Raw genomic sequence first — 15,681 nt, forward strand, 5'->3', positions numbered from 1 at the left:
CGAGGAGTGGATAGGCGGAGGCGAGAGCAGGCGCAGTGGGCGGAGGCAAAGAGGGAGGAGAGAAGAATGGGAAGGTACTGTTCAAAAAGCCCTCGCCCGGCGCTTTATATAAGGACGCTTCCGAGTGGCTGACGAGTGGGTCCGGGCAGTCCTGTCACATCCCGAAACAGTCGCGCACGTACGATACGTGGCGAAAAAGGCGGCACGGAAATTGAGGCATCCATGCCTTATCCCTTCCGAGTACCGCGGTTCGCCCCGCTTCGCGCGCTTCCCAAAATTTAGATCCCGCAAAATCCACTAACAGCAGATCAATCTGTCAGACGATATTCCTGCGATCCGTCGCTCGGAAGTTCACTAAAGTTCAAAAAGTTCACTCGACAGAAGACAATAATGGATCAAGGCGACTGAAGTAAAAGTTGACGCCAACGCCGAAAGAAAAATTGCCGATCCAAGATACAACATAATCAAAGCACAGGAAATAAGTCGGAGAAAATCATCAACTCCTTCCTCACTCGAACCTCGATCCATTCGGGGGCTAATGATGATGTTATGTACCTAGGGTGGGTCATGGACCTATCTAGGATACCATACCCAAGGACATCCTTAGACGAAGCTACCTTCCAGTCGACCAAGAGAGACTCCACTCGACTGGCTAGAAGACACTCGACCATGAAGACTCACTCGACCATCAGGAGTTCAGGATCTACTCTGTATCCAAACGGTCTGTAATTAAGTAGTCTTAATGGTCATGATGGCACTTTATGTAGGGCGTTACCAGTAACGCCCGGCCTTAATGTACTTTAACCCTCTACTACGTGGGTTGGCTGGGGTCCTGGCGTCCTCTATATAAGCCACCCCCCCTCCACTGGTAGAAGGGTTCGCACCCCTGTAACTCATATACACATAAACCAGTCGACCGCCTCCGGGCTCCGAGACGTAGGGCTTTTACTTCCTCAGAGAAGGGCCTAAACTCGTTAAACACTCGTGTGTACAACTACTCCATAGCTAGGATCTTTCCTCTCCATACCTACCCCCCATTCGACTGTCAGACTTAGAACCACGACAGCTGTCCTCTTGATAGTCTCAACCATGAGGCTCATGACCTTGAATTTCTATGGCACATCAAATATGTGTAGCAAATTAATTGCATGCCCTCTGATTGAAGGAAATATGTCCTAAGGGCAATAATAAAGTTATTATTTATGTCCTTATATCATGATAAATGTTTATTATTCATGCTAGAATTGTATTAACCGGAAACATAATACATGTGTGAATACATAGACAAACATAGTGTCACTAGTATGCCTCTACTTGACTAGCTCGTTAATCAAAGATGGTTAAGTTTCCTGACCATAGACATTAGTTGTCATTTGATTAATAGGATCACATCATTAGGAGAATGATGTGATTGACATGACCCATTCCATTAGCCTAGCACTTGATCGTTTAGTATGTTGCTATTGCTTTCTTCATGACTTATACATGTTCCTGTAACTATGAGATTATGCAACTCCCGTTTGCCGGAGGAACACTTTGGGTGCTACCAAACGTCACAATGTAACTGGGTGATTATAAAGGAGTACTACAGGTGTCTCCAAAGGTACATGTTGGGTTGGCGTATTTCGAGATTAGGATTTGTCACTTCGATTGTAGGAGAGGTATCTCTGGGCCCTCTCGGTAATGCACATCACTATAAGCCTTGCAAGCAATGTGACTAATGAGTTAGTTGCGGGATGATGCATTATGTAACGAGAAAAGAGACTTGCCGGTAACGAGATTGAACTAGGTATTGGATACCGACGATCGAATCTCGGGCAAGTAACATACCGATGACAAAGGGAACAAAGTATGTTGTTATATGCGGTTTGACCGATAAAGATCTTCGTAGAATATGTAGGAGCCAATATGAGCATTCAGGTTCCGCTATTGGTTATTGACCGAGAATAGTTCTAGGTCATGTCTACGTAGTTCTCGAACCCGTAGGGTCCGCACGCTTAAGGTTTCGATGACAGTTATATTATGAGTTTATGAGTTTTGATGTACCGAAGGAGTTCGGAGTCCCGGATGAGATCGGGGACATGACGAGGAGTCTCGAAATGGTCGAGACGTAAAGATCGATATATTGGACGACTATATTCGAAGTTCGGAAAGGTTCCGAGTGATTCGGGTATTTTTCAGAGTACCGGAGAGTTACGGGAATTTGCCGGGGAGTATATGGGCCTTATTGGGCCATAGGGGAATAGAGGAGAGAGGCCAAAAGGAAGGAGGCCTACGCCCCCCTCTGGTCCGAATTGGACAAGGGGCGCAGCCCCCTTTTCCTTCTTCCTCTCCCCCTCTTTCCCCTTCTCCTACTCCAACAAGGGAGGTGGAATCCTACTAGGACTAGGGAGTCCTAGTAGGACTCCACACTTGGCGCGCCCCCTCTTAGGGCCGGCCTCCTCCCCCCTTGCTCCTTTATATACGGGGGCAGGGGGCACCCCATGACAAACAAGTTGATCTACGAATCGTTCCTTAGCCGTGTGCGGTGCCCCCCTCCACCATATTCCACCTCGGTCATATCGTCGCGGAGTTTAGGCGAAGACCTGCGCCGGTAGAACATCATCATCGTCACCACACCGTTGTGCTGACGGAACTCATCCCCGATGCTTTGCTGGATCGGAGCCCGGAGATCGTCATCGAGCTGAACGTGTGCTGAACTCGGAGGTGCCGTACGTTTGGTACTTGGATCGGTCGGATCGTGAAGACGTACGACTACATCAACCGCGTTGTCATAACGCTTCCGCTTACGGTCTACGTGGGTACGTGGACAATACTCTCCTCTCTCGTTGCTATGCCATCACCATGATCTTGCATGTGCGTAGGAAATTTTTTGAAATTACTACGTTCCCCAACACTGATCATGTTGTGGTCACCTGACTTGGGCAAAAGAGTGTGCCTTAGGATCCAGTTGATCATTGGCAGCCCTGACAGAAGAAAATGGACTGAACCAAACTTGAAAGTCTCAAGAGCTTTGTCTGGGATCTCCTTGTACATATGTGACATAGAATTGTGATCCATCTTTTTCTTGGCATAAATGTCCAAGTCATCTTCACTCTCCTTTGGGGCATTGATCAGATTTGCCCATTCCTCAATAGTTGATTGGTATCTTGTACCTTCAGACATCCAAACTATCCTGCCATCTGGATAGAAATGTGTTGTGGAGTAGAATTGCATAATGAGCTCATCATTCCAGTTTGTGAGCTTCTGCCCAACAAAGTCTGCAACTCCACACGCACTGAAGCTTTCATACACTCCAGGATAATGTTCTTCATTCTCCTTCATGTAGGTCCAGTCGACCCACCTCATATCACACATTATAGGCTTCTTGTCCAACAAGATTGTCTCATAGAAATCTTGTTGTTCCTTTGTGTGGAACCTGTAATCAACAGTCGTCCTTCTCCTGGTGGCATATGGATCTGACTCTCTTTTTATTTTTGTCTTGACCAGCAGCTTCATCTTCTGACTCAATAGTAAACTTCATGGTTTCTCCAGTGGCAACCTTCCTGGGTTTGGAAGTGGGAATCCTTCTTGCAGGTGCCTTCTTCTGCACTACTGGCTTAGTGGCTGCAGCTGAACCATATTCTTTCTTGACCACCTTCTTCTTGGAAGTGGCCTCATCCTCTACTGCCACATAGTCTTCATCCTCAGATTCTGAGGTTTTCTTCCTTCTGGCTCTTGTGGCTGCTTTAGGCAAATTGCTAGGAGTGCTTCTGCTGCCATCATCTGAAGTGCTAGAGGGACTTGTGCCCTCACTCATGTGAATCTGCTCTTCTGACTTGTTCTGGCTGTCACTTTGGTCTGACATGCTGAATACACTGACTGCTGACCCTGTGAATAGTTATAGATGAGATAGAGTGGATGAGCATCACAAAATGCAGAAATTTTTGCAAAAAAATGATTCAAAAACTTATTTTTAGTTTTCCACAGAAAGCATTTCGGATCAACCGATTTTCAAACTCAGTGATACCGAAGCAGTTTTGGAACCTAAACTAGTGAACTCGGTCAGACCGAGTCACAGTTCGGTGGCACCGAGACTGCTAGGGTTTCACAAAGTTCTAAAATCGGTCAGACCGAGAGTTACTAGTGCAATGGTGTTAGCCGAATCGGTGGGACCGAGTTTTTCAACTCGGTGGGTCCGAGATGGTTTCGGCGGAAACCTAACCCTAAATTTTCAAATCGCGTCTATTCTAAGGATTGTTTTGACTGGATAGAGGTGTTTCAGTCGTGGCAAGAACCATAATGAACACAATGTGCTGAGAATCAGACGAGGATAGCACTGTGATCGAGTTCATACCCTAGTTCGGCGATGAACTTGCTACGGCGGCAACGGCAGAGATGAAATCCGTTGACGGCGGCGGAGACCAGCGACAGGAGACGGCTGGCGACGAAGTTGACGATTCGGAGACCTAGAAGGCAGAGCGAGCTATGCGCGGGCGAAGAGGTTTGGAGAAAGTTTTCCAATTTTTGCCCGTGTGAATATATAGCCCGACACTGTCGGTGTGACCGAGTGGAACGACTCGGTGGCACCGAGATGCATAACTGTTGACAGTTACAGCAACTCGGTGTGACCAAAAAGTTCAAATCGGTTGCATCGAGATTGAAAACCTAGATCGACTTAGTGATCTCGGTATGACCGAAATGGAAGAATCGGTCAGATCGAAAAGCACAAAGAAGTTTTGGAAGTTTAAGTCTATGACGAATCGGGGACTCCGAGTGCTCCTCACATAGAGTGGTTCGAATCTAACTTGATCAAATTTTGTGATGTAGCATGAACAGAGTTTGAGACGAGAAAAGCATAGATAGCTAGAGAAGGTTCTTAGGCCTTCTTGTCCATCCACTTGGCCAAAGAAAAAGAAACCAATCAATCAAAACAACAAGTGGATGTCCTCGAATGAGTAAAATATGCAACCAACATGCTCACACAATAAAATGGCAAATGAAATATGTGGCAAAGCATGCACAACCAATTCTAGCATCTATCAAACAATTGGCGATGACTAGGTCATCTATATATGAGTATATTGACTTAGGAGTCAAATGAGAACATTTGATCATAGGTCATACTCACCGTTTAAGCTTAAGTGGGGTTACCACTTTTACATAATGCATCGATGTGTTCACATCATTAGAGTTGCTTTGACTCAATTCTTAGAGTTAAGCTCCCCCTAGATGTGAGATCCCCCCTTAGAGGGATGAACTAACCTTGGGTTTTGTCGATGATGACTTCATGTAGGTGTTGAAGATGTGGATGCTCAATGTTGATGTAGATCATTTGGAGCAATCCTTTGGAGTGAGTTACACTTTCAATACCTACATGGGTTAGTGCCACAAGGAACAAACAAGAATATCCATAGACATAGAGTGATGCACACACAAGATGATGTCCATGAAAACATTAGGTTACCTTGTCCCTTGCCTTACCAACATGAGGGTTTGTGACTCCTTGAACTAGTGCAAGATATGGAAGTTGATTGCACTTGTCCTTGCCATAATGATATGAGTGAAGAATGTTGGCGGAGTCACCCTCAAGAACACTCTAGTTCTTCTTCTTCGGGATCCACATCATCTTGATGGGAATCCTTGGAGTTGTAGTTGTACTTGATGAAGTAGAACTTGACGTAGTCTTGGGAACCCACTTAACCAAGGCCTTAGGTGCTTCTTCAAATGCATCAATCTCCTCTTGAAGCTTGTCCTTGCCTTTGTTCTTGTGGTCTTGTGGTGGAAGATCATCTTGTGCTTGTGTTCCCTTGAAGGAAGTAGGATCATACTTCTCTTGTTGAGGAACAAACTTCGTCTTGGGGTATTGATCTTCTTCCCACTCAACTACATTGGCATTGAACTTTCGTTCAAAACCAACACCTTGATTCTCCCGGTGCCTTCCTTGCTTGCGTACAATTTCCTCGAATTGCTTACTCCCGGCAAGGCTCTTGTATACACCTTTCTCTATAATTCCCTTCAATAAGCTATTTTCTTGCTCAAGTGTAACTTGGCTAAGAGAATCATTAGTGGAATCAAGAGAACTACTAGAAGCAACAATATTGGATTTAGCATTATTATTGTTACTACTAGAGGAAGAATATTTCTTGTTCTTGTTACTAGACTTGACTTGAGGCATGTAAGTAGATAAGAGTAAACGCTTGGCAATGTAAAAAGAACTTTTCTTACGGAGATCATCATTGATTGCCTTTAAGAACTCATGCTCTTGCTCAAGATTGAGCTTTTCAAAGCGTAACTTCTCATGAGCCCTTAAAAGTTCTCGATGATCTTCGAAGATAGTTTCATGAGCTAACTTAAGAGTGTTTAGTTCTTTAGTTAGAAGCTCAATCTTCTCCTTATCATTGTCATTCGTTTTATCTTGATTAGCATGATTAATTGACGTTTCATCATAGTATTCATTACTAGAGTTGTCAATAAGTAAATCATCATCACCAAACAAGTCATCTTCATCACTATTAAAATCAACATACTCAGGGTGTGTTACCTTAGGACCTTTGGCCATGAAGCATCTTCCAATTCCTTCATTTGGTGAATCAAATATGTCGTAGGAGTTGGTTGACACAAGTGCTAGACCGGCAACACCTTCATCTTGAGTATATTCGGAGTCGGAGTGATAGCTTCTCTCGGAGTGATTGTCGGAGTCGGAGACGGATACCCATTCACCAACATGAGCTTGATGTCTTCATTTTGTGTAGCTCTTTGATGACTTTTCCTTCCTTTCCGAATCCTTTCTTCTCCGTGAGGGTCTTCGTTCATACGATCATCTCTACTCCTTCTCTCTCTTGGTGGTGATTCTTCTCTTCTACTTCTTCTTTTTGGAGAATCTTCTCTTCTTTTGTAGGGTGTCGTACACTCATTGGAATAGTGTCCGGGTCTCCCACAATTGTAGCAATTGCGCTCTCGACTAGAAGATCTTTTGTCATTGTAGGACCTTGACTTAGAGCTTCTTTCTTTGCTTCTACTCTTGTAGAATTTGTTGAAGTTCTTCACCATTAAGCTCAATTCTTCACTGAAGGTTTGTTTCTCACTTGATGATGTGGGGGCTTCACATGAGGCTTTGTAAGCACCACTTGACTTGTTGTGAAGTTCCTCCTTATCCTTGAGTGACATCTCATGAGCAACAATTCTTCCAATGACTTCCGTTGGCTTGAGATCTTTGTAATTTGGCATCGTTTGGATCAATGTGCACACGGTATCATATTTTCCATCCAATGCTCTTAGGATCTTCTTGATGATGAATCTGTCGGTCATCTCTTCACATCCTAAGCCGGCAATCTCATTTGTGATAAGAGCAAGCCTAGAGTACATTTCAGCGACACCTTCTCCATCCTTCATTTTGAACTTGTCAAGCTGACTTTGGAGCACATCCAACTTGAATTCCTTGATGGAGTCGGTACCTTCATGCATAACAATCAAAGTATCCCAAATTTCCTTTGCATTCTCAAGACGGCTGATTTTGTTGAATTCTTTGAGGCACAAGCCGTTGAAGAGGATATCACAAGCTTGAGCGTTGTGTTGCAGCATCTTCAATTCATTCGCGCTAGCTTCACGGTTCGGTTCTCTCCCATCAAAGAATTCACCTTGCAAGCCAATACACACAATAGCCCAAACGGCAGGGTTATGTCCGAGAATATGCATTTTCATCTTATGCTTCCAAATAGAAAAATTAGTGCCGTCAAAGTAAGGACCTCTACGGTGATAATTTCCCTCGCTAGATGCCATACTCTCCTAGGTTGTGAAACCAAGGCTATGACCACCAAAAGCTATGGAAATCAAAGCAAATGGAGACCAAAGCTCTGATACCACTTGTAGGACCTTGAAGTATGTCTAGAGGGGGGTGATTAGACTACTTGACCAATTAAAAACTTAACCTTTTCCCAATTTTAGACTTTGGCAGATTTTAGCTATCTTTGCACAAGTCAAGCAATCTTCACACAATTCAAGCAAGCATGCAAAGAGTATATGAGCAGCGGAATTTAAAGCATGCAACTTGCAAGAATGTAAAGGGAAGGGTTTGGAGGATTCAAACGCAATTGGAGACACGGATGTTTTTGTCGTGGTTCCGATAGGTGGTGCTATCGTACATCCACGTTGATGGAGACTTCAACCCATGAAGGGTAACGGTTGCGCGAGTCCACGGAGGGCTCCACCCACGAAGGGTCCACGAAGAAGCAACCTTGTCTATCCCACCATGGCCGTCGCCCACGAAGGACTTGCCTCACTAGCGGTAGATCTTCACGAAGTAGGCGATCTCCTTGCCCTTACAAACTCCTTGGTTCAACTCCACAATCTTGTTGGAGGCTCCCAAGTGACACCTAGCCAATCAAGGAGACACCACTCTCCAAGAAGTAACAAATGGTGTGTTGATGATGAACTCCTTGCTCTTGTGCTTCAAATGATAGTCTCCCCAACACTCAACTCTCTCTCATAGGATTTGGATCTGGTGGAAAGAAGATTTGAGTGGAAAGCAACTTGGGGAAGGCTAGAGATCAAGATTCATATGGTAGGAATGGAATATCTTGGCCTCAACACATGAGTAGGTGGTTCTCTCTCAGAACTGGTAAGTTGGAAGTGTAGGTTTGTTCTGATGGCTCTCTCCACGAATGAAGAGGAGGTTGAGGGGTATATGTAGCCTCCACACAAAATCTAACCGTTACACACAATTTACCAATCTCGGTGCGACCAAATCAACAAACTCGGTCGGACCGGTTCAGTAAACCTAGTGACCGTTAGTGATTTCGGTGGGACCGACATGCAACTCGGTAAGACCAATATGGTTAGGGTTAGGGCATAACTTAATCTCGGTGAGACCGATTACACAAACTCGGTGAGACCGATTTTGGTAATTAGCTAACCAGAGAGTTGGTCAGGTAAACTCGGTGGGACCAATTCGCTCTTTTCAGTGAGACCGAAATGTTACGAAAGGGAAACAGAGAGTTTACATTACAATCTCAGTGGGACCGATCGCTCACTTCGGTTAGACCAAAACATTACGAAGGGAAATAGAGAGATTACAATCCCATCTCAGTGAGACCGAGATCCCTATCGGTGAGACCAATTTGCCTAGGGTTTGTGGCAGTGTCTATGACATTTGAACTCGGTGGCGCAGGATAGAAAGAATCGGTAGGACCGATTTTGACTTTGGGTTTAGGTCATATGTGGATGTGAGAAAGTAGTTGAGGGTTTTTGGAGCATATCACTAAGCACTTGAAGCAAGAGGCTCATTAAGCAACACCTCATCCCTCCTTGATAGTATTGGCTTTTCCTATAGACTCAATGTGATCTTGGATCACTAAAATGTAAAATGTAGAGTCTTGAGCTTTTGAGCTTGAGCCAATCCTTTGTCCTTAATATTTTGAGGGATCCACTTTCATCATCCATGCCATGCCATTCATTGAGCTTTCCTGAAATATTTGTCTTGGAATAGCATTATCTCAATGAGCTATATGTTGTTATGAATTACCAAAACCACCTAGGGATAGTTGCACTTTCAATGGGCCCATGTCGCCAACTGGGTGGTATTAGGATCTTTTATTCCTCATCTATACTCCGGGATTCTTATCTCTCTTCTATTCGGGTTAAATGATTTTACCAACGCTAACTCTAGGTTCTCGTAATTACTTCCTCCTGGAGAGCCCCTCACTCCAGATGATTGCTGGGTGCACCGAAGGATTCCGAAGATACTCTTCGATGTTCTCTCAAGACTTTATGCTCACTGCTTGTTGCTATTCCCTACCAGTGTTATATTATTATGGATAACTACATGCACTTTTCCTTTCAATCCCGTTGATCTTGTTATTACAAGATACCCTGAAATTCTCTCTATTGTTCCGAGAATACTTTCTGCCTACTACCTTGCAGTTCTTGCCACATGAATACCCCCTACGGATAATTCCTCGCAACTACTGAGTATCCGCTCAACCCCACTGATCAAGTGTTTTGCAAAAGACTTCGAAATACCATTCGATCTTCCGAAAATCCTGAGCAGCCTATTGCTCTTGAAATTCTTGCTTGCTTTTATGGTTAATCCCATAAGTCTCGTAATCCTATTGGCATCCCTTGACTTTATCATTTTAATTGTGTTGATTCAATATGTTGAGGATGCTCGCATTCCTCAGTCGAATCCTAGAATTCATCCTTCCGGCTCAATGTCAGTTTGAACATGAGTTGGTTCTCAACCAATTAAATTGCCGTCGATTGTACCCCTAAGTCTATTCAACTTATCCATCCTTAATCAGAGTTCAAATCATAATTCATTTGCATTGAGCTTTGAATTATCCAGTTGCTTCTATAATACAATGCCTTCGCATTGTTTCTTCCTCTGGTTGTGTGCCAATACTCACCTCAGCTTCGCAATGGACCGTCGGATCCTTTGTTGAAATATCATCCGACAGTGTCCTTCATATACAAAACCTGGAGAAGTTCTTTCCCTAATACATAATGCCTTCGGTAAATTGTATCCTCTCGTTTTGTCACCCATGCTCTACTATCGAGCTTGTGTTATTTACTATTGAAGCTTGTGGTGTATGTTTCTAAGATGCCCCAATGGGTTGAACATATACCTTTCTTAATTTGTGTGACCCCAAAAGTTTTCATGGGTCATACTCCTCTGGTAATTCACCAGGTAGGTTTCCACAATCAATTCATTTTTAATAAGAGTGAGAAGTGATTGAAAGGTATACATTGAAGAAGTGGGAGTGGACCTTGAACTTTGTGTTCATGCCCATGGACACGATGTAGATCTTATCATTGAAGCTTCTCTTAAATTAATTATTCCCTTGGTATAAGTACATCTTATATCTGGGATCTGGCCTTTTGCAATCGTGGTTCTGACCATGATCTCCTTGAAATACCATTTCTCATGCATGTTTAAGCACTTATCTTATTTAGAGCAATACCCCAGTCCAAGCTCTACTTTGGACTGTCGTGGAGTATTACCCCCCTGGTATCTCGAGATTATCTCGGAACTGCATAACTCCTTATGAGTTCTTCATCAAGTACTACATTCTCACTGATTACAATTTTTCATGGACTCTGAGTTAATAAACACTCAAAGACATCGGTAACTGAACCGAGTCCGCACTACGGTTCAACAACTCTTAGTAATCTTCTTTAAAAGTACGAGTTTGTACCCGATCACACCATTCCTAGCTTGTTTGGCTATATCATTATCATGCTAAATTTTAATAGTGCTACATGGTCCTTCTTCCCGGAGCACAAATTTTGACGATGAGCTAATCTTACGTTGATCTCCCTCGTCATATCATTTCTCCTTGAACAACAAACTTGATTTCGAGTTTGTGTCGTACCCATGGTTCCAATAACCTTTCGCTTCATCATTACTTTGACTAGATGTCATTGCCGATCGATTACATCTTCATGAAATTTCTCGACAAATGTAACATGATCATCATCAACATTATGATACCTTCCAGGATAACAATTGAATTCATGATGAGAAGTACCATCCTTGCCCTCGATGATTTTAATTATCATCGACAACACCCTTGCCTTCCTTTCATCGCGAACTTGTCCAGATTATGAATACAACTTGCTCTCTAACTAGTGTTGTGTTCTGCCTTAAACTATTACTGTCTTTTATGTCGAGAATGTTGTGGGGATTGCTCCACCTCTTAGAAATTCTCGGTATGATGATACTTCTCACCATCACCATTCTTCCCTTGGTCCTCGTGTTGTTTTTAACCGGGATACCAATATGCTAACGATGTTGTTTGAGTTATGTACTTCTAGCAACCCTATTGCTTTGAAGTTAACAATCGACAGTTTGTTCTTAGACTGTTGGTCATTGAATCGTCACTCTAACATTGATCTTGTTGCCTAAGGTCATATTTCGGGCACACCTTTCAACTAATGATTGATGGTGTATGTTTTACTCGAGCATACAACATTATATCATTTGAGTTGACACGTGTCATCTTCTTGTTCACATTATTGCGGAAATCCATCTATTTGGAATTCTTGATGAATTGTCTCTGAGCCCATCAGCCGCCTCCTCATCCCCTCCTTGGTTTAATGATGAACTATTACTTCAGGAACCCGCTCCCATAGTTCATTTCTTGAGAATCTTGCAATGTCATTTCGTCAATTTGTGTTGCACCTTTTCTTCTCGGACATCCTGAGTCTGAGGTATTATGACACCAATCGGATCCGAATCTTGGTCAGATATGATGGTTGGGACAACTTTCCAGGAGTTATGTTGTTGGTCCCTTGATGACCCGGTAATATGATGTCATGCCTAGCACCCCTGGCTGGAGGACCTATCATTATAATATCTTTTGCAAGGATAACCATTCTTCCTGGAGGAAATTGAAAGACTTATTCTATATGTTGTCCCTGATGAATCCTTTTTGTATCCAAGTCCGACCTTTGCTTGAAGACCATGTCAATGCTATCTTGAAGCATGATTGTGGTTACTCTGAACATCATTAAGAACATTGGAGACGCAATGCTAAATGTTTCTTGTTCAGTTATCCAAACAGCGTTGTATGGGTAACATCTTGATTAATCCTTGCCTCTTATCTGAATGGATGGGTACTTGCTCTCCTACCCTGTGTGCCATGTTCTGCTTGTACATGGGAAGGATATACTCCTAATAATTGTGTGTAATCACAATTTTCCTTTCCATTGTTCTATTTAGTTTGATAATCGCGTTTTCCTTTCCATTCGTTTGTTTACCCTTTCCTGAATCTGACTTAACTAAGCAAAGATAATTCCCTGCTTAGGTAGGCACCTTGTTGTGCCATTCCATCTGCAAGATCCTGTTACTATTGTTGATGACATTCCAGTAACCACCGATGGTGAGAACTTTACCAATTGGTTCGCCTCCTTCAACAAGCAGGAAAATTGCTCTCTTCGTTCCCCGTCCTTGGTACCGACATTGTTGCCGGCATAGCTGACAAGATATTCACTGACATGCCTCCCTGTCACGGTTGTGCAATATGTCACCACCCTTCCTACTTTCAAACCACATGGTGGGACCATAACCCACAGGTCCACTGGATCGAAACCTGACTCTTCTTTACAACCCGGATTCTAATGTATCTTTTGCACCTGGCTTCGTATGTGATTCATGAGCTAAATGCTATACCATTATTCATCCTGGAATCAAATGCCATGTTATTCTCGTTGTTCAAACCCGCATTCCATCTTTTGTCTAGTCATCGAATGATTGCCTACCCATTTGAAACTTTGGTACCATCGTATATTGCACTCAACGAATTCACTGAAATACAACTTGTGGGATACCTTGTGTATTTCCCATTGAGTTCACCGTCAGATGCCCAGCTTTGTGGAGATGCGTTCTTCCGGAGTTTTTCCCCTTAGTCGTGTTCGTAGGACGATGGAGATCCCGAACAAAAAGGATGACGACTCCATCATGATGACCTGGAGCAGAGAAATGAAGACTTCAACATGATGGATCGGCCTCTTCGAGAAGAGCAACCAAGACCGAGAAGACCCGTTAGAATTTCGTAACCAGAATTTTCCCCTTAGTCCCCCTCTTAAATCTCGGGACGAGATTTCTTGTAGTGGAGGAGAATTGTGACGCCTGGGTAATCAAGCTACAGTAACCCTCTGGTAATGATGCCACATCACCTCGATTATTGTTGATAATCTCGCGTTAGTTCAGAACCGATCCAAATTCAAATCTGAATTAAAGTTAAAACAATTAAATTTTTCAAAAGTAAAAACTAAATTGTTCCTAACGTGTCAAATAACCCGTAATAAATGTTGGTGAAGAAATCATCTTCTAATAAAATACTTAAATGCACTAAATAAACTAAAATAGTGATAAAACAATTATCTAAAATGCTTTAAAATAATAAGCACATGTAAAACACTTTATTTAAAGTGCCAGAATATTTGGGGCTGTGACCTATTTAATAACACCAAATTAGTTGTCGCTTTTAAATTTTATAAAACTAACATAAAAGAAAACTGAAAAGAAATAGAATAAAAAAAGAAGAAAAGAAAACAGAACAAAAAAAAGAACCCCCCCACTGGGCCACAGCCCAGCTGGCCTCTGGGCCAACCAGGCCGGCCCAGCCGGCGCCTATAGCCCCCCTAGGGTGAGCGAACCCTAGCGACCACCTCCCCACTTTCCCCCGATCCCCACCTCGTTCCCTCATCCTCCCACCCCTCCGCCACCACACAACAAATACATGGGAGAGGAGCTCCCTCCTGTCCGATGCCGCGCCGGTGACTTTGACCGCCTCACTGCCCTTCCCCGTCGCCCGGTCATCTCTCCTCCCTCCGTGCTCCCTAGCAGCTCGCCGCACCCCTCTTCCTCCTTGTTTGGCAGAGCGCAGCCACCACCTCGCCGTGGCCATGGCCAACGGCCTTCCCGAGCTGCTCGTGCAGCCCTACAGCTTCCTCGACGTCATCCACGACATCCTCATGCCCGAGACCGACTGGAGCGGCCCCAAGTCGGCGACATCGACCAGTTCCCTGTCGCGTCCACCGGAGCTCCTCCTCGACCCATGTCGTCGCCGACGCTGTTGACGCACGCCGCCACGCCGATGCACCTCGTCACCACATCGTTGTCGTCTCCGACTTCCTCCTCGACCCCCACTGCCCCATGCCCTGCAACCCCTCGTGAGGCCCACTCCTTCTCCTCTGCCCCGCTCCCGCCGCGCGCCCCGTGCCGCGTCCAGCATCGTCCTTGTCCCGCGCGCCTCGCTCTGCTCCAGCCCGTGCCCGCCTTCGTCGGCCAGCGCTCGTGCGCGCGCGTCCCCGTTAGGGATTGCCCCGCCTTTGCTCCGTCTGCCGCTGCAGCCTCACCGTGCTGCCCGCTGGTATTCGCCGCCACCCCTCGCCGGCGACCGCGTCGTTGGCCTCGCCTGGGGCGCGCCTGACCAGGCTCAGGCGCCCACGCCCGTGCGCCCGCGCCCGAACCGCTAAGGCCTCTGGGCCTATGACGAAAGGGCCCCACCCCAGAACGTTTGTTAAAAATGAAATTAATTAAATAATTAGTTAATTAATAAGTTAATTAAGTTAATTAATCTAGTTTAATTAAACTTAATTAACCTAATCATTTATCTAACTAATTAAACCTGATTAGTGGTCTCAGCCTATGACATGGAGGACCCACGCGTCAGTTTGACCAAGTCAACTGACTATTGACTGCTGACATCACCCTGATGTCATGCTGACATCATTATGGCATTTCCTAATTAAACTAATTCTGTTAATTCTAAAAATGAATTAAAACTTTGAAAATTAATATTAAATAATCTGTAACTTGGATGGAAAAACTTTGTACATGAAAGTTGCTCAGAACGACGAGACGAATCCGAATACGCAGCCCGTCCGCCACACATCCCTAGCATAGCGAACACGCAACGTTCCCCCTCCGGTTCATCTGTCCGAAAACATGAAACACCTGGGATGCTTTCCCGGATGTTTCCCCCCTTCACCGATATCACCTACTACCGCGTTAGGGCACACCGAACACCGCGTATTGTCTTGTTACGCTTTGTGATGCTTTGATTGCTCTGTTATTTATTGTGTTCCCTCTCCGTTACTTCTTTCCGATAGACCCCGAGACTGCCAACGACCCCCAGTTTGACTACGGTGTTGACGACTCGTTGTTCTTGCCAGAGCAACCAGGCAAGCCCCCCCCCT

Source organism: Triticum aestivum, chromosome 3B (assembly GCF_018294505.1).
Source record: "Triticum aestivum cultivar Chinese Spring chromosome 3B, IWGSC CS RefSeq v2.1, whole genome shotgun sequence".
Lineage (NCBI taxonomy): Eukaryota > Viridiplantae > Streptophyta > Magnoliopsida > Poales > Poaceae > Triticum > Triticum aestivum.